General features: G+C 34.4%; 1 protein-coding gene across 1 annotated transcript in view; it reads left to right on the top strand.

The window, feature by feature from the left end:
- The first annotated feature begins 17,204 nt into the window (after positions 1 to 17,204).
- The window catches only part of LOC111427891 (uncharacterized), a 128,203-nt gene continuing 119,247 nt past the window's right edge, over positions 17,205 to 26,160 (top strand). The window contains exon 1 of the mRNA XM_023063249.2: positions 17,205 to 17,520. The gene's annotated coding sequence lies outside the window, so the exon portion shown is untranslated. The remainder of the gene's footprint in view (positions 17,521 to 26,160) is intronic.

Below are 26,160 nucleotides of genomic sequence, written 5' to 3'. Positions count from 1 at the left end.
TATGTCCTCGGGAGATCGTTAGATTTTATTGGTTAATAAGAAGCAATATTTGAAAATTAATTCTTTATTAATAACTATTAGTAAAATAAAGTATGTTTTGACCTAGTTAGATGGTAAGATCTTATGGTGATGATAAAAGAGAATCCTTTATTATGGCCAAAAAGGGAGTCGTATAAGAACCATTACACGAATCAGAATCTGATGGAAAGTATTGGTGAACTATTCGAGATGTGGTCAATTATAAATACGTCATATTCTTTTACAACCCCCCAATGAGTACGATATTTCGAAGTCGACTCTGCCACCATCTCGGGTACACAGGAAGGAGTTATGAGGGGCCGTGGAGAATGTTTATTACCGCAATTCGTTACCGCGCCACCAGTGGGAAAGATCGTAAAGATTGCAATCTCGGAGTTATTGAATAAAATATATGATTGTTTAGGAACTTTGTTGTGGCACTCGACGACGTGACTTCAAAATATTTCTTATCGATAATGATTTATCAATACTTTTATGGAAAGAAAATCTTTTCATAATATTAAAGAAATAAGTTGTATTAGTCTTTAGAATAATTCTGAATAGGCAACTTCTACCCGCAATTAATTGGGTTGTGTTTCACAGAAAATTTATGCGGGTGGTAAATCTAGAAAGTCTAGAAAAAGTACTTAAAACCCTCCTAGCCATTGCAGGCAAATTTTTATTTACAAAACGACCAATCAATTACCTCCTCGGCGTGCAGAATTAACGACCCACTCCTCCCATTTTAACCGTTCGTCTATTCAAACGACTTCGAGCAAATTTATTTCACTATCACACCCACTTATATTGATTGAACTATTTATTACGCACTATAAAGGAGAGGATACTAAAGATATCACGATTTTTTGAACGTCAATCCTTTAAGAAAAATTCAAGATATCAATCATATTTTAACTCTCACATATTATATTTTAAATTTCACTTTAAGAAATTCGCATCTCAAGACTGTATACTGATTTTTGACTCTCAAACAAAGGAGACAAAAAGCAACACCTCTCCCCTAGGATAAGGCGTGAAGCCTTCCTAAGATGATTCGTTCAAAGGCTGGGTGGGGACATACTTGGACTTTTATCAGAGACTGATTGTAGAGTGAGCAGGAATCATCCCGAAGTGATATCCTAAAGTGCCTTCATACAAGGATCAGGTTTATAAATACGTGATCGTGACTATTTATGTTTTCAAATGCGATGAGTGTATTCTATTAAGTACTTGAAGTGGCATCAGATGTATGTATGTATGTAGTTCCAAGAGCAAGTGAGGTTGGTTAAACAACAGGTGGTGTAACCAAAGCACTTAGGCCCCAGCGGTCCCTTTGTGGATCCTCACGGTTTACTTCGGCCATATGTATGTCTATTTTTGGAGGAGTGAAAGATGTTTAAAAATTATCATTCGTGGCATCAGTTATTAGCAATTATAATCTTCATGGAACTCGTCGTTGCTCCTGTCATGGGCTTTCTACTGTTAAACTGCTACTTTTAGCATCTTGACGTTATTATGAACTGCTTCTTACCCATCCCGCAGAAGATCATTATTTCCTTCTTACTACAGTTCACAAATACTTAATACCAGGAAGTTTTTAATATAGATAAGAACTACTTTTCAGAGTCACTCCAGGGTCTACAGCGCAACGTAGAGGTAATATTGTATAGGTAACGGATCAAGGTCATTCAAAATTGTTGTAGGTTCCTTATACTTACTGTAGAATAGGTCAGAGCATCACTGGATGGTACTGTCTCAATTCAGAGTGACACTATACTGGACAACAATTATCTTAAATCCTCCAGAGTAGCTAAGAGTTACGCTAGAGTGTGATATAATCATTCCAAACTTTCTGTAAAACATGTAAAACACTTTTAAAAACATAATGTACGCCAAATTATCTCGAATGTCAATGATATTCTGTAACACTAAAGTGAAGGCACCAAATTATGAAATAAAGGAGTTACTCCGGTATCCCAAGATTAGGTCAGTGTTACTTTATATTTGTTTAGACTCGTTTCAAACATTTCAGACTAGGTCGCAGTTTCTGTACATTAACCACACTCCTTCTGAACAATTCCTGACTTTTCAGAGTAGCTCAAAGTTGCTATATAGTGGTTCAAAGGTATTCGTGAGGCTTCAGAGTGTGTTTCTAGAGTTTCCAGAGTGCCTCAAATATACTCCAAAGCATCCTGGATTTTACATCTATCTTATAATAACTAGTTCAAACCTCAAAATTACTCTACACTCTCTATTTCAGAATTATTTTAGACTATTTAGCAAGCCAGATTGCAGAGTAGGTGAACAGTAGAAAGTCAGAGTGTGTTAGAGCCATTTCAAACACTCCAGATTTGACAGAGTCTGCAGAACCTGAGTAACTGAAAAATTCTTCAAGACACTCTACGATCCCAGATAATTCACAAGATAAATTGTTAATCATGGTAATTACGACCAACAAGTACCTAAAATTCCACGTCCGAGATTTCAAATACACTTTACAATAAGTTAATTAGACATTGATCTAAACTTATAATGTAAGTATTATCTAGGATTTCGAAATAGTAATTTGGTTCATCGGCTTAGGAATCTCACTTGAATACATATAATCTCGTCTGAGTTTCTGTAGCGAGACTGGGACGCTATTCCACATATCCTTTGAGTACGATAGATAATTATTTGGGGCGGTGGATGACATTAACGTGCCCGTTACGGTAGCCGCAAACCACCGTCGCGTTAATGGTAAAATGGACGCGAGGTACGGAACATTTGTTGAAACGCGCCATTAATAATGCGCATATGTTCCGTTCTTGTTAGCGGGCATTTCCTATTGCCTGCACCTCGTTAATCGGCGAAACTGTCCGCCGATGTTGCAGGTCGCTGTACTACCTACTAGTCTCACATGCAAATATTTCGACGGAGACGAATTGCGTCGAGCTGCAAACCGCGAACTGCAATGGCACGTCCCATTAGGATTGATATAGTGTCAACGTGTTAGAAAAGAACGTTGTTTGTGGGTCGGTTGAAAATTAGTTTTGCAAATCAAATCGAACATTTGGGGATTTTTGTAAATATTGGTGAAGAAAATAAAATAAAATTATACCCCTTAACCTGAATACGTCGTGACCCTTATCCTCTTCTATGACCTAGATTAAATCCAGCAAGATCACTTATTATTTTTTCAATCTGACACGTCCTTGCGTTACGACGGCAGTTTCGTGTGCGAATCGAAGTATCGATTGCGATTCTATTGCTCCTCAGGAGCCACTCTGGACGATTTTGAAAAAGGATCGGAAACGTCCGGAACGGCCGGTCGTTAAGGGCAACAGATATTGTAGATTATCCCTTATGGTGTAGCTGCTGCTACCCGTACAGCGATACATCGTTACTTCCGGCCCCAACTCTCAAGCTTCATTGTGCCAAATTGCATTTCCTTTAACATAAGTTCCACTAGTATGTTCTCTGTATAAGAAATAATTTGTATTTCTTGTTTTACATTAATTCCAACAATGCACAAAAAGATTTCTTTTTGTGAATTGTGTTCACCAAAAAAATTTCTTTGTAATTTACGGGCATTATAAATTTTCAGTTCGTTGGCTATTATGAAACCGCTTTTAATGATTACCTCATACAGTGTAAAATCAGATAATTGGTTAGTGAATGGAAAATCCAGGAAGGACATTGTATATGATTTTAGCAACACAAGAATGATTAACGCTGTTATAATAAATATCCAGAAAAAAAGTGGTTTAAATTAAAACACGATGGGAAATAAATTAAACCAGTAATAATTTTGAATTTCTCGTATACACACTGCCACCATAAATCGCAATTAATTCCGTTCCTGTATCTACAAACCACAAAGCACGCAAACGATTCAAAGCACGGTACAACCAATCGAGTACCGGAAAAACGGTAAAAACGTGAGCGTCATATTGGAATTAAAACGTGTATGTTATGCGTTTTCCACACTTATTATGGATTTGAATGTGAAATGGAGCAGGTTTTTATGTAAACAAAACGTTTTTTCATCGTTAAAACGTGCTTGTAATGTTTACCGATCTCCTACAACTTCAAATGTATGTCGTTATAAAACCTTTGATTTAAAATTACTAATTTAAGAAAATATATATTTTGATAAAGGGTCTGTTTAAATTGCGTTACCAAAATGGAACCATAAAATTGAACGTAACATGTAATTTTTGACGAAAGCTATAAAAGGACAGGATTTATATCGAAAACCCATAAAAAAATCTCATTTATTTTTTGTTCGCAAAATCGATCAGGACAATCCCTAACAGAAAACAAATTTTCCAACGAAACTTTTTCAAGGAACCAATGAACTTTTTATTCGCCCACGATAATAAGATATAACGGAACAACAAATGAGGTCTTGCTAAAATATATCTTGTATTTCGAGTGCGGTCACACACGTCTGTTTTTCATCTATCTTTTCCACACCCACGTTCCCGGTCCATTTTTTTTCATCCCCTTGGGTTTTTCGTAGATAGGGTAACGCAGAATTTTCCTGTCCAGATGAAAATCCTACGTTCTACTGTCCCACGTCGGAAAAACAATATATTGGATTTCTAGGGAGAGGTTTATGTTCCGTATTAAACTTTAGGTTATTTAAGCCAGACTTTTTTGTAGCTTATAATACCAATGGGGATAACAACATGTTTTTGTGTAGGTGTTTCTTATTTTTTTATGCCATGTTGGGTAACTGCCTTTTTTAGTCAAATTCTTCATATTGGAGTATTTAAGGCAGACTTGAAAGAAGAGAAATCCCGTCTCAACTTGATACTAGTAAAAAAATCAGCCTGTAGTGATACTAAATATAGTAATATAACAGTATATTAAAGAAGCACTACAGGCTCTGTTTGCAAACTTTGATTCTTTCGGCTGTAAAAAGGATCAACTATCCAACTGCCAGACATATGTTTGATACGATAATGTCTGCATGAATTGTGACAGGTTTATGCTTTTACTGCACTGGCTCATGTTTGATGGAAGAGAAATAAGCTAGAAAAGATGAACCAAGTCGATTAAATGTATTGCAATAGGAAAATGAGAAGATGGCCTCTGTGTATGTTCATCTATACAGGGTGTTTCGTTAATAATGAGAAATTTTAGGAACTTTGAGGACTTTTATCTCGAAAACGGTGCTATTTTGAATAAGGCTATTTTTGGTCATTATTTGATTCGTAGTATCTCCAGTTAAAATATTTCCCATTATTAATGACACACAGTGTATATTGTAAGATATCACAATATATGGTAGATTTAAGTCGTCGCCTTGCTGAGACATGGCAGTAGTTACTTAAAAACATTCGTCAAGATCTTGCTCTTATTTTCAATGTTACAAAAGATGCGATACTTTTTTGTTATTTGTATGTTTTTGATCAAGATCTTTATTTTATATTATGAACCTTAGTCCCAAACTAACAATATTACAAAACACGAATAGAATAAATTAAGCATTTGCTAATATAAAGAGTGAAATATTAGTTGCCTACCTATACGTGACGTCACGAACGGGCCTACCAGGTTTAATATTACCGGGTGATTAACTTTTGAATTTAGAATAGTATTATTGAGTTATAATATTACTAAAGGGAAATCTGGAGTGGATGTTATGGGTCAAAGGTTATAAAGCGATCGAATGCGGTAATAATTTAATAGTGGTAATGTCAGATTTGTCATTTGATTCGATAGGTTCCCGTTAAAGAGAATTTTAAATTGTTCCATCCGAGTAAATGGGTTTAGCCCCCTTTGGCAATATATCAACGGTTTATTCCGTTCATTACCGACGCCGACGTGTACCCCATCTATGCGAGCACATCAGGTACACTCCAGACACGTGATTAATTAAATTACCAACTGGTGGAAATTTTGTAATTTTTGCGGACCGGCCATTCATCATGCGCCGCGCCGTCCACCACCGTTGTTGTTCGATTTTTGTGTGTTGCGGTATTACTGGATTTTCGGATGACGTTTTTCCAATACGCGCTTTATGGGTTAGGTGCGGGTCGGAATTTCAACCGTTACGTCGATTTCGCATACATTTATCTTATAATAACTTCCATTAGATTTAATGGAAATCACAACAAAATGGAAAAGTTTTCAACAATAGCAACTAAATTTGAAACTGTGATGTCTATTGTTTAATTCAATGCATATACATACATCTCGATGAATGAGTAATGTTTTATTTGTGAAACAAAGCGCGCACATTGGTAAACTGTGACACATTTAATTTATACGAATTCGCGTTAAAATTACGACGTATTGTCGACGGCAGATTATGTACGCTCTCCGTGTTAATAGAAACGTACGAACGATGTTAATTTAAAAGCTTTTAGCAATTAACAGATTTTAAAAATTATATGAAACCAAGTGAACAGCGCGTCCTTTATTATTATTTTTTTCGTTTTACTTCAGATATTTACTGTGCACCGTAGCACAATCTCAGTGATTGTCACAGAAAATAAATTTCTACAAAATTGCACCCCAAGGACTAAATTACGTCCAGTGATGTCGAGAAAATTTAATTATACGAAAAGCTAAAATGTAAAACCCTCATCATATTTTAATTTAATTATTTTATTTAAAACGTTATATTCTTTTATTTCGTTAATTCGAAACACAATTAGAACGTGGTATAACCAACGGAGTAGATTGACATTGGATAACTCGGCATAGGGGGTCGTATCCAACGCCAGATATGGTAATCCGGTGGTAGTTCGGTCAGATCAGTGGTAAACTGGTCGTCAGGAGGGCTGTAGAATTATCTGTTCCCGATGTGAGTAGAGAGCCAGGCCAACCCCGCCAGCATCATGTGCGCTTCGGACCATCGCGGCTTCCAACTTGATCGATACTCCAACGCATGGGTAAACAATTTACCACCCCATAGAGTCCAGAGATAGCGTACGTCTTCATTCGGCAGTCGTCGGATTTATCTCATCTCAAGGGAACTATAGATAGGTGATGAATTATAGATGGTTGATTAAGGTTGAAACTGAAATCTATAGCTTTTGAGTTACGTTTCAAATCGTTTGTTTTAATTTTTAATTGTTGGTTCTTCAATAACTCAACTTGAAATTTACAAATTGCTAATTTATGAGTCGATGTTTATAAGATTTGGTAGAATTTTTAAGATTTTTTTCAAAAATGATAATGCTGATAAAATTATTAAATTAAATTCTTTCAATTCATTTCAATATAAAATAACATCCTATATTGTTTCACTTTTTAGTCTACGTAAATGTAATTTAAAATGCTTCCGGAACAACCGACAACTTCTAGGAGTACTTTCCTAAGATTGAGTTGAAGCAGCGAACTCGGAAACGGAGTATAATTTAAAAGAATCTGCAGACTACAACTTTAATATACACTTTCGTTTCATTTATTAAATGGTTGTAAGGATATTTTGACTACCTGTTTGTATGTGTTCTGAGAAATTAGTTTAGATGTAGGATAATATGAACGTCCCAGGGATAACTCGAGCTTAAACTTTGTTCCCTTTTTAAGTCTCCTATTAAAATGTACTATACCCGGAGAGCTTAATGAGAAATTCCTAAAGCTGAAAGCTCTGACATTGATCTGATGCTACGTCGCAAACGATGACAAAGCATTTCATACAATAGTTCAAATTTTCATTGAGAAATAATATAAACCATAAAAGAAATTATTTAATTGAAGAGGTCTTTTTAATTCCAATCGATTTTCGATTAATAAAGATGAGTCTGGTGTTTGAATCACCTTAAATGTAGGTAATTATGAGGGCATTAACAGGCGAACAACCTCTCTAGTCTGAAATGAACTGAAATTGCTCGACTTTACTTTTCTAATCGCATCACGTATTGATAACGGGCCCACCTCGTTCAACCTTATCACGTCTTGTTGCGAAACGTTCACATTCAAGCCATTTTCGTTTGCACTGCGATATAAAAAGCTGTTGGAATTCTAGGATTGTTTCTAGGTTTTTGTTCACTATTGGGTTATAATAACTCATGGCAGTGTCTCTAGTTTTAATCCATTATTGCTCATTTTGTTTTTGTAGGTTATTGTTTGTGGATTTAGATAAAAATAAGTTGTGATGAAGGTATTGTTCCAGTTTGTGGGGATCTTGGGTAGTCATAAAATTTATATGAACACTATTACGATATAAAAGTCTAATAAAAATGGATCTTTTATTCAACGGTGGTTTATGCGAATATTTATATGCAAACCTTGGGTTATAAAATATTCCTATGTTTGTATAATAAGAGAGTTTACTTTACATTATTATTTAAAAAAAAATTTATAACGCTGTTTATAAAAAATTCAATATATCGAAACATTTAGTTTCATTAAAATAATTGTGTTAGTTCCCGCTTTGTTTTCGTTGGGGAGCTGTCGCTGAAACGTTTACCATGAAATCGCCGTTGGCTGAAATGGTACCATTTCGAAATATTAACACAATTGCCTGCTAAACAATGAGTCAAAAATGTAATTTTCATCCTCAGTTTCCCATACAGGCGGCTTTTCGAAAATCAATACGCATATATACATTACCCACGAGCCTGATTATGTAATAATGTACTCTGCGCCGCACCAAATATTCAAACGGTTGAAAATTACTATTGATCCTCATCGTTTTGAAAGAGATATTTTAAATAATTTAGTCAAATTCGGTATTTAATAATTTGACGTTTTATTGAAACTGTTTGATGGAAATTTACTCAACAAACAACGAAAAACTGAACGAATAAAAAATTTAACGAGATGCAAAGGTGTCAAAAAATATATATTTGCACACTCGCGGAAGAAAAATTACGCGTGAGATATGAATTATATGCAACTTCGGGGCGTTTACGAAAATTTATGAACGTAATCAATAATAGGGTGAAATCGAACCACCGAGTGGGAGTTGTACGAGAATGTGTGTGTGTAGGGTATAAATTATTGTATTCCATCCCTGTGGGAGAGTTACACGTTTTCGTTCAACGCAATCTCAACCTAATAACACTTTAAAATTTCTTTACATTATGCATTATTACTTTATTCATATATATTTTTCAAAAGGTTTCTAGTTCTATGTGTAATGTTAGTTCTAATGCCCAAATATTTTTAGCTCTAGGTCCAGTGTTAGTTCTAATGCTAGTGTTAGTTGTTATCCAGCGTTAGCTTGTTGTGTATTTTTCATTGAACTAAAACTAGAACTAACACTAGACCTCGAACTAGAAATATTCGGGTTTAGCCGTACGTCTCTTAAGACGACTAAACCCGAATGTTTCTGTTATAGGTCTTAAGCCGTATTAGTCCGTTATATTGAGATTTAATTGAATAATTCTGAGTGTCAGAAGTGTTATTTCACGTTCTTATATCACGTTTGGACATATCTCATTCTTCGGAGTAGAGAGGATCGAGAAAGTGTTGCAGCACTCCACCCATGGGGGTAAATTTTACAACGGACAGTACAAAAGAATTCAATTTTTCTCTGTGACATCTCGGACGTGATCTTATGTCCCTTAGATTGCCGCTTAACATTCAAGTCGCACGTCCACCTTCCAGGATACTTCCAGTCGATGTTGGTCATTTGTAAAAATCACTTTATTGTTAAAATGTACAGAAATTGCACATTCATTCATTGCATTCGCTTACACATTCAGCATTTTCAGAAAAAAAATATGTATTGATAAATTTTAAAGCTTGTAGAAATAATGTCATAGATTTCGCGCGATATTGTGAAAAGAAAACAGAAAATTTTCCGGTGTTGTTACTATACAAATAAAAATAAAGTTTAAATACCTTCCTTGATAGAAAAATACCGAACAAGGTTTGGCTTTTAACTTTATTATTTTGTGGAAAACAGAGCTGTATTGTTTCGGTCGATATCGTTTATTTTACAATATATATTGGTAAAAATATGCCTCGTAGTTTATTTAGGCGAATAATTTTGTCAAATGTGGATTGTAATAAAACAAAAGAAAAAAAATAATAAAAATAGGACTCGAAATATTTCGATTTAAAAAAAGCGGTTTTGGTTTTTCCCGAATCTTTTAAGCCTCCAATTTCCATATTGAAAGATAATTTTTATGATTCAACCTCGATTTCAAAACACTCCATTCAAATATATTTGAGGTAAAACATCTCGCTTTCCAATTCAATCTCAAACAGACCTGGAAGAGATTGATAAGATAAAAACAGGGAAGGCTGAACGTGAATTCACTGTGGTTTAAAAATGAAAAGTTGGAGTTATTAGAGTGCCCAACAGAGAATAAACCAACATGTTTATATTAAAATGAAGAGATGTAAGATAAATCAATGACTTCATGTTAAAAAGTTTTGGCACAAAATATAAATCTTGGAACGAATGAAAATATTGAATGCTATCATTAAGATAGCAGATGTGACTTTTTCACAAAATCTCCTTAATCCTCTCTTTTTCTGCGATGAATATTTTTTTTTAACTGGATTGGTTGCTTTTATAGCAGCTTCAGTCGGAATTTAATCTCGTGCTTATAGCTCCGCTAGAGGTTAAAATCTTCCTTGAAAGGTTGTGGTCTCGGGTCAGCATGTGACACCAAGGCCAAATTAGTAACGGATTACTTCCTGGTAGTAATTAAGGTATTTATTTCGGATTTAAAAATCCAAGGTTCTTGGACTAGTGTTATAGCGTTTATCATAACATGTAGATTGCACTGTGATGTAGATTGCACTGGATCACTCTCAGCTCTTCTCGAACAGAGAATACGTCACATGAATAAAATACTCTATCATCTTTTTCAGACTTCGATAATCTGAAAGCAGATTTTTTCTACGATTTTGGCTTCTCAAAACACTGTTACATTCTTTACCTGAGACATTAAGATATCAAGATAAGAGGGGTTCGTAGGTCCTGATTCTGAAATACCTTTGACAAAGGCCTATCATTATCCTTTTAGCTCGGTCACCTTTCGATATCAATATGATGCATTTCCATGGAAGCCGTTCTAACGGACACTTGGTGTGGAGGTGGTTGCCGCTTCCAAGGTTAAATTCTTCTGAACGTATTGTTTCATCATATCATATCAGACCACGTGTCATTATGCCTGTAGTTCCATTTCTATTAGTAAAGTTACAAAGCTAAATTGATTATCGTTTTCTGATTATCTATTATTGTCTTCAAGATCTAAATTGCAGTGAATAAATATAATAGTAGTATAATAGTTAATATGACTATTAACTATGGCGAAACGTAAAGGAAACAATTCTAAAGATTACTCAGCTTTGAGTTTCTTCGCACATTGCACATTTACAAAAGCCGTTTAAATTTTCTTTCTAATCTATCTAATGTCAATGATGAAAGAACTAAATTTATGAGTCCTGGTAATCAACTAGATATCATATCGAAAATATATACTGTAAGACTTACTTATACAGCTGCTTTTATATCGGATAAGTTCAGTACTTTAATTTCATTACATTTTTGCTTGCAACTACTTACCTTTGAAGTTATGAATTCAGAAGATTTTTCGCCGTTGGAGTGTATAGGTTTTGCTTGCAGCAGCGATCTAATTAATATACGAGAGTTTATAACATAACGGTAACCTCATTGCTCTTTAAAGATGACAATCCGTCTAAATCATTATAGAAATTTTAATATAGCATTACGAGTAAAGTACATCAACTCTATTATTTTATGTATAATTTCTAATTAATAACTCCTACTTTGCTTTGTCAAAAGAAAACATCATAAAAACAAATTTTAATTAAAACCTGTCTTTGACATCTCCTGTTTTGTTATAAACAACCACTACACATTAAACAAACTTAATCTTTCATATCTCATTTAATAATTCATAAATAACAATTCATAAATACAAGTTGTTGTATTTTCATACAACATAAAATTTTAAATCCTTGTGGAAGCTTCCGCACCTGAATAATCCGTCACAACTAAATTATTCCAGAAAGTTATCCACATTCTGCTTTAGCAACGCGCGCGGCTTAAACGTCCGGCTTTACTAGATTAGCATTCAACTATAGATTTGAATTATGCATTGCACTACCCAGTAGTTATGTAATAGATATATAAATTTTTCCCCATTCGAAAATCGAATTACAGTTTGCGGTCGTAATCTTTTTTCTGGACGCCCATTTGCTTAAGTGTATTGGGCGCTTAATCTTTCTTTTGTACTCGTGATCATGTGAAAGCGATAAACGATGCCTTTAGGTGCTCGAGTTCGAGCTGCAAACGATATAAAGGAATCGTGGTGTAGGAGGGGAGAGGGAGATTAAGGAGCCACCTCGAACGAATTGGATTTTGATGCATTAAACCGAAAAATCTCTACGTTTCCAGAACGAATTCAGCTAAATTTTCTTAAAGCTTTTTTTTCCAATTGCAACTTTAGATTATTCGTAAATTTTAATTCTCTTGTAGGTACAATTAAACAAATGATCCCTCGTATTCCGGGCAAGCACCCAAAGTGCATAATTTATCAGTTTCAAGGTTTCCCTTTAGAGCTAGAATCCGGGTACCCTTTTATAACGAATTTCAGGACGTTTATATGACCGGAAAACGTGATTGCGATCGAATTTCAATCGACGAACCACCCCCGACTGATTTGTTTAGTTGCACGCCAGAGAGCTTAGAGCCAATTTGTTTCGAGCTCGTTCGATTATCCGAAACGGCTTTCGAATCGACAAATATCAATGCTCCAAAAGCGATTTTGATGTGTCCACAATGTGTTATATTGTACGTAGGTGTTTTAATAGTTTTTTTAACTTCTATATTTTAAGTTGTTACATTATAATGTTGTAGTATTAAATTTTTTTCTTGATAAAGTAATGTATTTTCAAGGTTACCATCATATATGATACCGTAGCCCGATGGGGAAAACTTTTGGGTTGCAGTATATTTTATGAGGTGCATAAAACAGAATTTCATGACCTCTTGGCCATTTTCCTCCCGACCGTAATGCATTCACAACATACCTTGATTGCATCGTAAAACGTCTTCGAAACGTTCCAAAATTTAGAAGTAAAACTTTGAAGCTTTTCGAAACTTGTACTATGGGTCACGGGTGGGGATTTGATTTATAGGTTACATAAATCGCGTGACGGATGAGTGATTCTGTGTCATTCCGTGCAGAAATAATACAAATAGGACCGCGCCGATGCTACTGCTGACGAAATAAAATTTACTATGATCGTAAATAAGTTCTTTTTTTGTGCTGATATCGTATGTTTTAAGCCATAAAAAAACTGGTTAAATAAATTAGTTTTCATTTTATATTTTTTAGTCCCTTTTGAAATTAATCATCTAACATTAATTTAACCAAACAGAACCGTGCAGTTAAAAAGCCGTCTAAGTATAAAATGATCAAAGTGTTAGAGGTAAAGAGCTGTGGTGCAGGTGAACTGAATAAACTAATCGGGAGCTTGTCCAACAAGGGTTCAGCTGTTGCCCAACAAACCCTTTACGTTGGCACTCCCTAAATCCTATGGTCATGTGAAGAGTTTTCGTATACTACAGGGCGTTTATATTTATTTACAAAAGAAATTTCGTTTTAATAATGTATCAATTAAACGTATTATTAGGGAAATTAATTATGTGTCTAACGTCCTATTGAGATTCCTTAATCAAGCGTACTGAATCGGGTTTGTAGCATGTTATTACAGGAATGAGATTATAACGGAGCCGCTTACGGTGTAGTTTGATAATTAACCGAACGTATTTAATTAGTTTAAATTAACTATTTTTTTTAAATAAACAAAATTGACTTCAAAAGCTTTGAGGATATTGGGTGTGGAACGAGAAAATGAAGTGTACATTATATAGAAATGGAATGTCGTCATATTAATTTGAAACATCTTGTAGATACGTAATAATTGAAATAAAAAAAGAGATGTAAAACCACAATAGATTTTAATCCGCAGAATATGTTGCCTTTGCGTGCACTATATATAAACTGAAATGATTATGAAATATTACTAGGGAGTATGCATCACGTATATATTTGAAAACGCGAGTTTCACCTGAACATTACACACTTCTCCGCTCTGGGGCTCTAAAGGGTTGCTTGTTTATAAATCACTTCGCCTGGTCACATTAGTGCGGTATCCGCCGTGCCCGGATAATATATGTTCTGGATCTAAATAAAAGTCACCGCTTCGGGGCATGCTCCCGCTACTGTAATCTACTTTATTTATACTGACGCGCTTAGTTCCTTACGTACCCTTCGAAAAATATATACATTACTCGCTAGAGTGCACAGTAATAACCATAAACCGTCCAATCTAATGGAGCAACATGTATTAACTATAATAAAAAAAATATTTTATTCACTACTTGTATGTACAGGGTGATTCAAATAATGGAGAATAGGTAATACTAACATTTCAGGTTGATATTTATTTATGTGTACCAAAAACCTAGTTTCAACAACTCCTGAGGTATGCGCTATCTATAAATTTCATTGAGAAGGATGGCAACAAAACACAGAGATGGATTAAGTAAGATCATAACAACCAGAAGTAAAGAGAAGAAAGTAGTCAAAGGTGAATTTGGATTCAGGAGAATGGTGAGATAAGTGTTTGGAGCTCTGCACGAAAAGATGTAAAATTTCAAAATCACAAGATGACACCAACAGTATACCAGCGATATTAAATACAGGAATAGACGAATCAGCTATTACATAAGTAGATATAGACGTTCATTATAATCTGGAGGTGGAACGGCTATCATAAGATAAAACTTATTACTCTCGGAATAAGCCGATAGAGGAATTCTGCCATACTAAGGTTTAGTAGAGTTTAATTAGTCGAAGACTTTAATTATAAATCGACTGGGTGAAGGAAGAGTGTCTTGCTAATGGACAGAATGCATTTTACTTAGCATTCGTCAATGTAAAGCAGGGAAAGCCATCTATTGAGTGAAACATCAGCGCACAAGAGAAAGTAAGTTATCACCAGGACATCTTTATCACGTTAGAACACCGGTCGAAAGAGAAAAGAACATTTGCGAAGAAAACAAGGTGGAAAAGTTACGGCTAGTGGACTGAGGAGAAGGCAGAGATGAGGGGCCAAAATTATCCTCATCAACAACATCTCAAAAACAAGTATAACATAGTTAGAAATGAACTGAAGAAAACTTTTAGAGGCCTGAAAGGAATGATAGAAAAGATGGAGTCATGTTGTGGAAAAGCAAAGTTAATTGCATCCATATAGATTCAGCCTTTGGATATAGCTCATGTAGTTGTGTATTAGTTGAAAGTAAAAAGCCACTTCTCAGTTTTTCTAATCAAAATATGTATTTTTTCTGACTGCTAGATCATGTTATATTCTTGAAAAGATTCTTCTACCTAGCGTAGTTGTATCTGGAAGAATTTAATTATTTCCTTGTGCTTTCTCAATCTGATCTCCAACTTTTTTCCAAATATGACCAGCACTACATTTATACACTATACTCATCATCAAATACTGCTTCGCAGGCCTTGGCGTCAGATGTCTTCAAAGCGCCAGTTGTTACATAAAACTTTTTTGCACTTTTAATCCTACTGTCATCAAGGCTTTTTTTACAATGATACTTGGACAAGTCTCCTCAATTGCAGTGGCATATTCCCATGGGTGTCATTACAGACTTTTTTAGATATAATACTAAGATTTTCTTTATAAATATGATAGTGAGCGAAGTTTTAAGTAACTGGTTCAAAAATCACAATTTTTTTACTTATAGCTTTGAATCATCTTGTACAAAACGAGAGTTAAAAAAGAGATTGTAAGACAATGAAAAAACGGTTTTCTACGTGCCACCTTTAAAGAAGTATATTTGTGACGTGCGTGAATTCGATTGACTCACGAACACAACATCTCTTTCTCGTTATTTATTCGATGTCGTCTTCATTGCTTTTATCGATTTGTGGCTAAGACTCCGGCACCTCCACCATTATATCCAATTCGCGTCACACCGCAAAAGTTTTACCTCGATTTACTTATTGCGACATAACTCACCGCCTTTAGGACAAATCCAGCCTTTACGACCGGACCTAAACGATCGAATAAACCTGCATTTTTTATCAAGTCCGTTACGATTTCATCGACTTCGTCCACGGTCCAAATGCTAAACTTGACCCGGTTACATTCGCGGAAAGGAAGTACACCGATGAATAAAAGATGCGGCTTTTAACACTTTTTTATTAATGATTTTATGTGAACCAAAACATTTATACATGATGTTTATCTGGTTCTCGTAAAATACGACATTCTCTAGATGGAGGTTATAAACCGTAAGTTATACAGGACGTTATCGGCTGCGAAATTTGTGGTAACAGGGTACTCATTAGGGTCAGCATCGTGTACATAACATTATTTAGAAGGGCAGATAGAGAGAGTTTTTGTAAAAAGCGAGAATGTGTAATGAAAGAAGTATTTCAATTTGTGCTACTTCTTTTAGTTTCTTAAGTGGACTAAATGTTGGAGCTTTATCTTCATTATCAAGCATTTCTTTGTGCCGGGCTAAATTTATTGATGTTAATAAAATGTAGGATTAAAATTTATATCATTCAATACAACATAATAGAATCATCCAAGCAATAAAGGGCCACATCAAACATTTCCAGAAAAGGCAGAACAAATTAACTTGGAACAATAAAATTTAAACGGGTCGCGTTAACGAAAACGCAAACACAAACACTCGACGACGTGCGGGGTTTTTAAGAGAAACCCACAACGATGGGGTCTTTACCGCCCACTCGACAAATCCATGCATAAATTTGAATAAAGAACAATCGAGCGAGCAAATTAATTTTAGCAGAACCGTTCGAAAACCGCACAAACGAGAACGAAGAACAAGCAGCAAAAACAAGAAATTCGTTTCCAATTTTCTTTAACCAGCTTTTCAGGTTAGTTTAAAAAGTACATTTATTCAGAAAAGAAAATCATAAGATATAAACAAAATCTCTTCAACTAAAAAATGTGATGCTATCTTTAGATTATCTTATTAATTAGGAGAATCCTAACAAAAAAAAATGAAAAGTAACCAAGTTGATGAGCCACTTTTGCAAAGATGTACACGAAGGTGTCAACCTAAACAGGTCAAAGCTTCTAACCCAAGAGAAGGAGGTTGTGTTATAGGGCGCTTGCGTCCCCCAAAAACGGGAGAGTGTGGGAAAGCTCTGCTCTTCAGGCGAAAGCTGGCCGGTGCTTTTCGAGTCAGTAGCCTCGGTGTTAGCCGCGGTGCAACAGTGGAGGTTTGCAGCTTTTACGCGAAAAGTTGCGTCAAAGACGACAGAGCGCGCGAATTTGGACGTTTATAATAAAAATGACGTTGAAAGATTTTCAAAGTTTTTACATTCGGAGTTTTAAGATTACTGTTAAAGTTGAAAAAATTAATATTGAAAATTAAATTCGTTGTGATTGTGTGAAAATTTTCCCCATAGATGAAACAATTAATTTAGTTTGACTTGAATAAGAAATAAATAAAGAAATCGAATGTTTTGCATCGAGTGTTTTTGTGAGGAAGTTTAAAAATAAATTAAGGTAAATTATTTTATTTTTTGAAAGATTTAAAAACAAAACAATTTAGTTCATATTTTTTATATATAACAAGGGAAAAGTTTTGAAACATTTGGTGGCAAATTGGTATAATTTTTTGTTTTGCAACAATGAATTTTCAAAATAGGAAAATATCTGCTTCGTTCGGATATTTTTGCGGAATTAATTTAACAGTTTGCTGGTTCAATTTTTAAGGGTTAATTAACCAAAAAATATGTGTGCGCAGCAACACCGAATTGTTAAGAAACAATACAAAAATGAGTTTTAAATTAAAAAGTTTTTCATTCCCTTTTATTTTATTTTACACAATGTTTATATCATCGATTGCTAGATGCAAAAGCAAAAATAATTATTGCAATAAACGTTTGATGTTTGCATATAAACGATGTTATTCCGACAAATCCAAATATAGATAGTTAGATAGATAGATACATGTTTGGAACCACGTGTTTGCGATGCACATCAATATTACGGTGACAGTATGTATACCGCATACCTAATATACAGGTAATTGCGACATCCAAATATCGGTTCAAGAGTAATTATTAGTCATTATTATATTGGTTTTAATTAAAGTGCAAAATTTTCGTTAAATTATTTGCGGTTTATTTATAAATGTATCAATAAAGTAACTTTTAGTGCATTAATTAGATACGTTTTTTAAAACTAATTTACAAAGTTTTCTGAATCTGCATGCTTTGATTAATAACTACATTATTTAGCATACTATATCGGAATATAAATTATTAACAAACACTAACTAAAACTTCAAAGCGGAGGAGAATAAAATTGCAGTTAGTAAACACTTTTTGTATTACTTTGTTATACTTTCTGTATTGAGGCCCAAATTTTTTAATGCAAACAATGGGATATATCATCTTTCTCCCATTCGTTGTAGTAATTCTTTGTTTTTGCTTTTATGTTAATGTGCCATACTTTAATTAAATATTTTATCGCATCAAGTAACGATATGGTAGTAGGAGAAAGATCTTCAAATTGTTTTAGACAAGTTTAGTATTCTTTAACTTTTCTTGTACATTTTTAGGGTAAGCTTTGGTGGCTCCAAACGTAAACGTCCGAATATAGTACCCCCCTTCTATAAATTACATTGGATATAAAGTTAATCGTTATCGATGCCAAATTTGAATTGTTTTTTAATCAAAGTATTTTTTGAGCAGTTAGTGGTAGGATTTGAAGTTGGCGCAATTTGTTATAAATTTTAATTGTTTCTAAAGTTTAATTTAAGACCTTCATAAATCATCAGGAGCATTACTTAAAACCAGACGGACCATAAATTGACCACTTGATAGGCGAGTATCTTATTAAAACGATCTTTTCATAATTATCCAACAATATAGATTTAGCCATACCAGAAATATTTAGGTAAATTTTGAAAAATATGTATCATTATGATAGGAAAAGAATATTAAAAATTATACTACATTAATTTGAAATGAGACAGAATACCTCAAAATGTATTTATCTGATGTTTTAACTAATTATTTTCGTGATACTAGAAATTATAATTGTACAGCGATGAGTTTTCTGAACAAATCGTAAAAAATTGTTTACAATTTCCTATAATAAAGCTTAGGTTGTACTGCGAAAGTGCTCCATATTTCGATGAGAAATCTGTATTCTAGAAATAGAACGGGATGAAGTTGATATCCTTGGTAGAAACGATTTTAATAGCCATAAGAGTACTTGAGAAACATCAAAGCCCATTAAAATATTGTAATTATATGCTTTGCTAAAATGGTTCTAGATCTCATCTCTCTGATTGGACCAAATAATACAGTTAAAAATATAATTTAAGGAAGTAATTCCAAGTTGTTTGGTTTAAAAATTGGTAGCATAAACTTTTTTCTCCACTGAACTGGGAAAGAGCCAATTTTCAAAGAAAGGGAAAAAGTTTGCTTGTTTAGTGAATTGCTTGATGACACTTCACACAACGTTACGAGCAAATCGATATGCTAATTTCTTTCATTCTGTAATGCTCAAGCCATAATAGTGTTGAGAGTACTTCATAACCAAAAATCCACTAAAAAAACAATAAAACATTAATTGCCTACTTAAAAAGTCAATAAAATATATTGATATTAACAAAAAAATCAAGGATGATGTAAAGTACGATTTTTTTTTATTAATTCGGCTCAATTCATCATCATCACCATCAGTAACATGATAACTTTCTGTGAATCTTAACCTGTTCTAAAAGCTTCCGCCATTCTTCCGCTTCTATAGTTGATGATGAGAATTTTAGTATTTTCTTCCATCTGGCACTACCTAATATTTAGTCTTGGCCAATTCTTTCAGCCTTTTTTTCGATTGCCATCTATTTCGTAATTCTCTTGAGGGTTCTCCGTGCCTCATTCTCAGTTCATCGTTTATGGCCTCTCTCTTTTCAGTCTATGAGTCTGTTTTCTTTCCTCCCCAGTTTGTTTGGTTCTTCGTTGCTGTAGATTTCTACAGGTATGATTCTTCCTTCCAGTCCTGCAGCTTCACAGATAATATTTCAACGTTTCAGATGTTAGCATTTTCGCTTTTTTCTCTATTTTCAAGCTTCAGATTTATGATTCAGATGATTGTATAACTATCTCGGGATACTTACTTTCCTTTGTGGATCTTTGTAGTGAAATTGTTGTTGGAATCCTTTTGTAAGCTGTGTTTACCTATATGCCCATGTATGGTTCTTCCTTGTTATTCTGGCGTTATGGTCTTGATCTTAATATCGATTATTGGACATAAGTAATATGCAGATTCTTTGTAAAATATTTCGATTTTGTAATTCTTTCTCATCAACCTTGTACAGCCCTCAGAATGCCACCGGATTTGCATTTTGACATTAATTTGATTTACTTCGTATTCGTTATGGATCATACTTGCGATCGCGATGTTGATGACTAAAATTGGCCAAATAAGAGAGATAATTGATGTGTTTAATTAATTTGTTTTATGTTTTAATCAACATTGTTATCAAAATCACATCCTTATTAGACGAAATCCAAGCTTTCGATTGACATACAAATCATTTCTAGTTATACTCGTTTTATTAAGCTTTCTATTGTTCATCGAAATCGGTTAAGAGGTTCTCTTGTTACGGTCAAAATACGATGAACGTAAAACTCTCTCTAATTGAAAGTTTTAAAAATCGAGGGCTCTCTTCGCATAGGTAAGCTATATTAAAATCGAAACTTTTCGATGAATATTTAAGGTAATGAGATATTAAATCGGGATGATAGAGACATTAAACTATCTAGTAATAGATGTTATATTAGAAATAAGATGGGGGATTTTTTCAGGTTACGATATTGATCTATACAGACGCCACAATACATAATAATGTATTGTGCTGACGAAGCACTTGATATAAGGTATTTTATAATGCAGGAACCGATAAAACAGGTGTTTCCCTTATCATAAAAAGCTTCCACCACGTTTTATTCACAGTTGAATGAAGCTTGAGCGTCCTTTCCGATTTTATTCACTGACTGACTTTAGACCCGATTGTGTATCGAACTCATTTTCTTTTGAAATGATTTACACCGCCTTGAATCTGTCAAAATCTAGCACGAAAAAGTTTCCATACATTCGTATCGATATCAATTTATCACCGATAAATAATTTTTTTAAATACATTTTTTAAAATAAAATTCCATTCTGTTGTTAACAAAAGGAGCATAATTCAAGTTTATGAACACTTTTAATTGAGATTTCTTAGTTGCGCGAAGGCAAGCTCTCGGTTAGCCACCGCGACCGCCTTGTTTTTATCTTAAATTGCCCGGAGATTAACACTGATTTACGAGGCAATTTGCTGAACCAAAACGCACGAAGGGCTTCCGCTTTATAAAAAAAACGGTCATTATGAAAATACACGTTGCTCAGATATGCAGTGTGTCTTTTGGATGGGTTATTTGCACGGACAACCCCCAAGGTTTTTTCTTTATATAATAAATTTCCTCCAGGAATAAGAAACGCTGTAATTAAGGCATACCAAATTATTATGGAAAGGAAACTTTGACGGTTAATAACAGAAATTGGCCAATTAAAAAAGTTTTTCTCCTATTATTGGTGTCCTTTGGGGAGCGTGCGAACTTTTCTTCTCCAAGGTAAAATCGCAACTGAATCCTAACTTTAATATATTTTTTTGTTAGTGTTACGAAAGTTCTGGGATAACGCGTTAAATATTGCTTTCACATTTTCCCACCTCTAACTACCTGCTATGTTCATAAATAATGCGGAATATTAAAAGCCACCGAACTTATATTACATATTAAAGTTAAGAACTTCTCTAATATTATAGTTTTGTAATACAGTTTAATTTTAAATCTCATTTCAGAAAGTATTTTAATGATTAATAAAAAGGACTTGTTTTCAAAACGTTATTCGAGTAAACACCCTTTGCAGAAAACGAATTGGGTCGCAAATAAAGTTTAGAAAAAGAGCGAATCAAACTCCAGATGGTGCAAGGTACCGGGTAGGGTTTTAGGTTGCGGTTTTTAAAAGCCGATGGTCGATAGGTGAAACGACGAAAGGTGAAAGAGGAGATATATGGCAAGTTAAACGTCGGAAAATGTGTGCAGGTCCGCATTAGTCATAATAAATCAACTCGGCAAATCGCACCCTCGGACCATTCATCATTAAAACGTTAACCTGAGCGTCTCTTTTGTTTTTAAAGCGCCTTTCAGTAACGATCGATCGCGTGCTTTAATGTTCTAGTTTCAGTTCTAAAATTGAACTAAGATAATCTATCATTCGTGGTTTTTTTATTATCATTTTTCTGTCACTTAGTTTATATCGTTCACGAAGGTATATTTTATTGAAATGCAGTTGCTTCACTATTGGGATTGCAAAAGTCGGTCGAGGCCATTGATTTCCTTCAATCCTCCCCGTAGAATTCCGAGTGAGGAAAGCATCGCACCAGTTTGCCATTATTTCAGCGTAAATTTACATGCGCTGAAGCACCGTTTCAGCCCCGTGAGGCTCGGGAGTCGACACATTTCAAAGATTTTTTTTTGTATTTTTTGCTTTTTGGTATATGGCAGTTAAAAATAATGCGTCCAATATCCGCGCGGTGAGCGCATTTTTCCACACTTAGGAAAACCTACCGCGATATATCAGGGTGGTGGAGCTAAAAGCTTTTTGAAATTGATACCCATAGAGGTAGCTACACACACATATGGATGGGGAACGGGAGATATGGTTACGTTGAGGTAAGAAGATTACCGCCACAATATAGGGCGAGCCGACGACGACGAAGTAAATATTTGCACACTCCTTCGCTTTTTATGAAAATGTCAATAGGTTTCGTCCTCGAGGTACTCTTAAAAACAACTTTCCAAGATAACTTAATTTTTTAAAGATGAAATGAAAAATAAATAATAGTTCAAAAACAAAATAATTTATTTATTTCTACGCGTTATTCAATCTTTAATATTGCTTATTGATATGTTGCTATCGTTCTTGTATGGAATCTTTTTAGTCAGTTCCTATCCATTACAGAGTAAAAATAAAAGGTGCAAACGTAAAATTTCCACTCTTTTGTACATACAATTTTTCCCTACTCTCCATATTTATTGAAAGAATTGCTGCTGTTGCACAACCATCCAGCTAAAAACTTTTTCCCTAGTTTTGCTGATATCTTGGTTATTTTGAGAGAGCGTAAAACTAAATACAGCGTTGGAAAGCTTGAATCTATCTCTAAATATAATCGATTTTGTGTATCGTAATATTGTTCCATCAACTGCCACTAGTTGATATATACGAATAAGAAATTTAAGAAAAAATGTTTACATTGAAAATATTTTACTATGAAATAAAACTTTGTTTGCATGAAACACTAGACTTTAAGGTAAGTACATATAATACATTTTTATTTGCAGTTTGAATCAATGTCGTACAGAAAAAGTAAAATGTTTAATTGGGATTAAAGCGGCGATGGCGGTAATCCGATACCGTTGTCGTGCTAACAATGTTGAAATTGATACATCGGATTAGTATTCTAAACTTAAACATTGTATAACTCCAAGGCAAGATTATGCAACACATCATACCTGAATCGGATCTCAATTTATCCAAAGAAAATCTTACTAAATTTGGAATACTTAGTTAATACAATTGTTTACTAAGTTTTACTTAAAGCAAATCATGTAGGATATTTTTGAAAAATTAGCCGTGGGAACTCTAGGACCTCCGAGGATCCTTTGTGCAACCTGCCAGCACTCAGTTTCATCAACCTACTGCTAGTTGAGGAGTTATCAAAGACTAAGACAGTTCAGATGTGTAATTTAGACAATTTTCGTGTTTACATTTTTTTAAATGCTCGCAATCTGAAGTCTTGCAAAGTAGGATTGTCAAAATAATGACTAATTGGCAACATGTGATTCTCTCTAATGTAAATATTGTTGGTATACTTGATATTTGATGATCTCAATAAGTACAATTGTCGCCTCAAACAAATAATCGGCGTGATTATTTCTCGAGCAATCAAATGTTCAAATATCAAAGTCTATGTCAACGAGATAAAACAATGGCAAGATCTGATATGGTAAAAACTGTATGCAAATTGGTTATTATCGGTAAAAATCGTATAGGTCTTACCTGAACTTGAAGCTGACGATATAGTTAGCAATAACTTTATAGTAATGATTTTCTCTTGCTTTGCTGTAAGTGATAAAGATGACTAAGTTGTAGCTTATCAGAGAAAACTTCTATGCCTTGGTCAATACATCTGTTTGAAACATTAGTGTCGATTTTAAAGGTGTTGTTTCTATCTATAATTGTGGGTCATGGTGAGTGCCTATTGCCTTTTGTAAAAATATATTTTGTTGTGTGTAGTCAATATTACATTGTAGCAAATGTTTTACCGGCAACTTTTCTATTCAAGAATCGTACTTCACTTAGTTGTAACATGGTAACAAACGCCAGTCCTCGAATGTGTAATTTTATAGGTCATAGGTTCAGCAGGTTCACTATGACCATACTGGGAATAATCCACATGGCACCTATAACATATATACATGCAAGTTTCTTAATATGGTAAATTAGCCTATATAGTCTACATAGCTTCTCTTACTCAAGTCAACCTCACCTTCTAGTGCTTTAACAAATGAGGCTCTGACAAACAGAGTTAGGACTGGTCATATACGACCTCCTTGAATTCGTGCCAGATCATTATAAAACAATTCCGGATGGCCGTAGCACCGCGTCAATCGGGAAACCTAAAAACTTTCGGCTACAATTGCAAAACGTCTTCGGCCGTGATTAGAAGCATGTAATAAGTCTTGGAAGTTGGAGGGCGCTTGTAGAATTAGTCAGATCAGGTTAAAGGCCACTCCACTGATGCTGAATCTAACACGCCATTGCACCTTAAGTAAGCACAAAATAAGATTTGGGCATAGAAACACCTCACTGTTGGAAGCGGCTTATTCACAAAATTTCCTCCAAAGCAATCTAGTTTTCCAAGGAATGTCTCTTTTAAACACTGTTAGTTTATTTTCAAAGCAGTTTCAGTCGTAATCTTCTCTAGAGTTTTCTAGAGCTCTGCTAAGGCTACTAAAAAGGGATAGGAATTCTTAAGAAATCGGATAAAGTAATTGCACATTTCTCAACAACACAACACATCTTGGGACAAGTTTAGATGATTTGCACCAACCCCCTGTATTTACACCATTCAGAAACCTACCAATTGTGAATTGCAAAGAAGCTACGTATTAAGGCCAGAGTAGTATCAATAACTGCTTGATCCCAGGCAGTAACAAAGGCTTAATGGTCATTAAGTCACCTAAAAACAAAGCCAGAGTACTCCGGATATAAAATTCCAAGGTTTTTTTAGTCCATTATTGGAAACAACTCACATTGTCTCAATATAGCTTTAGTGTTAACTCGACCCTAATTTAATCGGATGGAACTCATGCAGGGATCTGCAGAGTTGAGATCCAGAGATGGTGGTTCTGCTTAGACGTGTTACAGATGGTAAGCTCTGGCACACGTCTGTGGCTTTTGAGGAGTTCGGCTAAGAATCTTATCCTGACACACCCTTGACAGGCGTTCTTTCTCTGGACTACTTCACCTATTGTCTTTAGCCTGACTCATATTACGGGATTGGTATGAAGGTGAATAAACTTTCTCAGCCTTAAGATTTGCAGAGTATTAGTTTAGGCATTATTGTACTGCTTTTTCAATTTCTGTTTTTTTTTTTCTGTAAAAATTTGTTGCACAACATTTCGCTAATCTACGTTATTTTAAGAGATAATGTTAAAATAAATATAGCAAGGGGAAGTTTGAATCATTAAATGTATCTTAAATATTAAAGAATCCTTTCCCAGAAATTTTCTTAATGCATAATCTTTAGAATATTTTTATGATTATTTTATCTACTTTTTCTTAACTAATCCCATGGATGGACAAGATAATTAACATTTATTAATAATGAAATTGTAAAGTGAATACAAATCCATCCAAAAAAATAATGCTCTCCTGAAGATTTACAATCGATTTCAGTTTGAAAAATGTGAAAGTAGAACTCGGTGGAAAATCTCTTATTAGGGTCATATGTTATAGGTTGCACGGCATGTCGATATTTTCTCACCTAGCCACGGTGGCGTCCCTATTATTTTGGTGTGT

The sequence above is a fragment of the Onthophagus taurus genome, chromosome 6, assembly GCF_036711975.1.
Source record: "Onthophagus taurus isolate NC chromosome 6, IU_Otau_3.0, whole genome shotgun sequence".
Lineage (NCBI taxonomy): Eukaryota > Metazoa > Arthropoda > Insecta > Coleoptera > Scarabaeidae > Onthophagus > Onthophagus taurus.
Note: the sequence above shows the minus strand (reverse complement) of the source record. Positions and strands in the feature narration are given on the sequence as shown.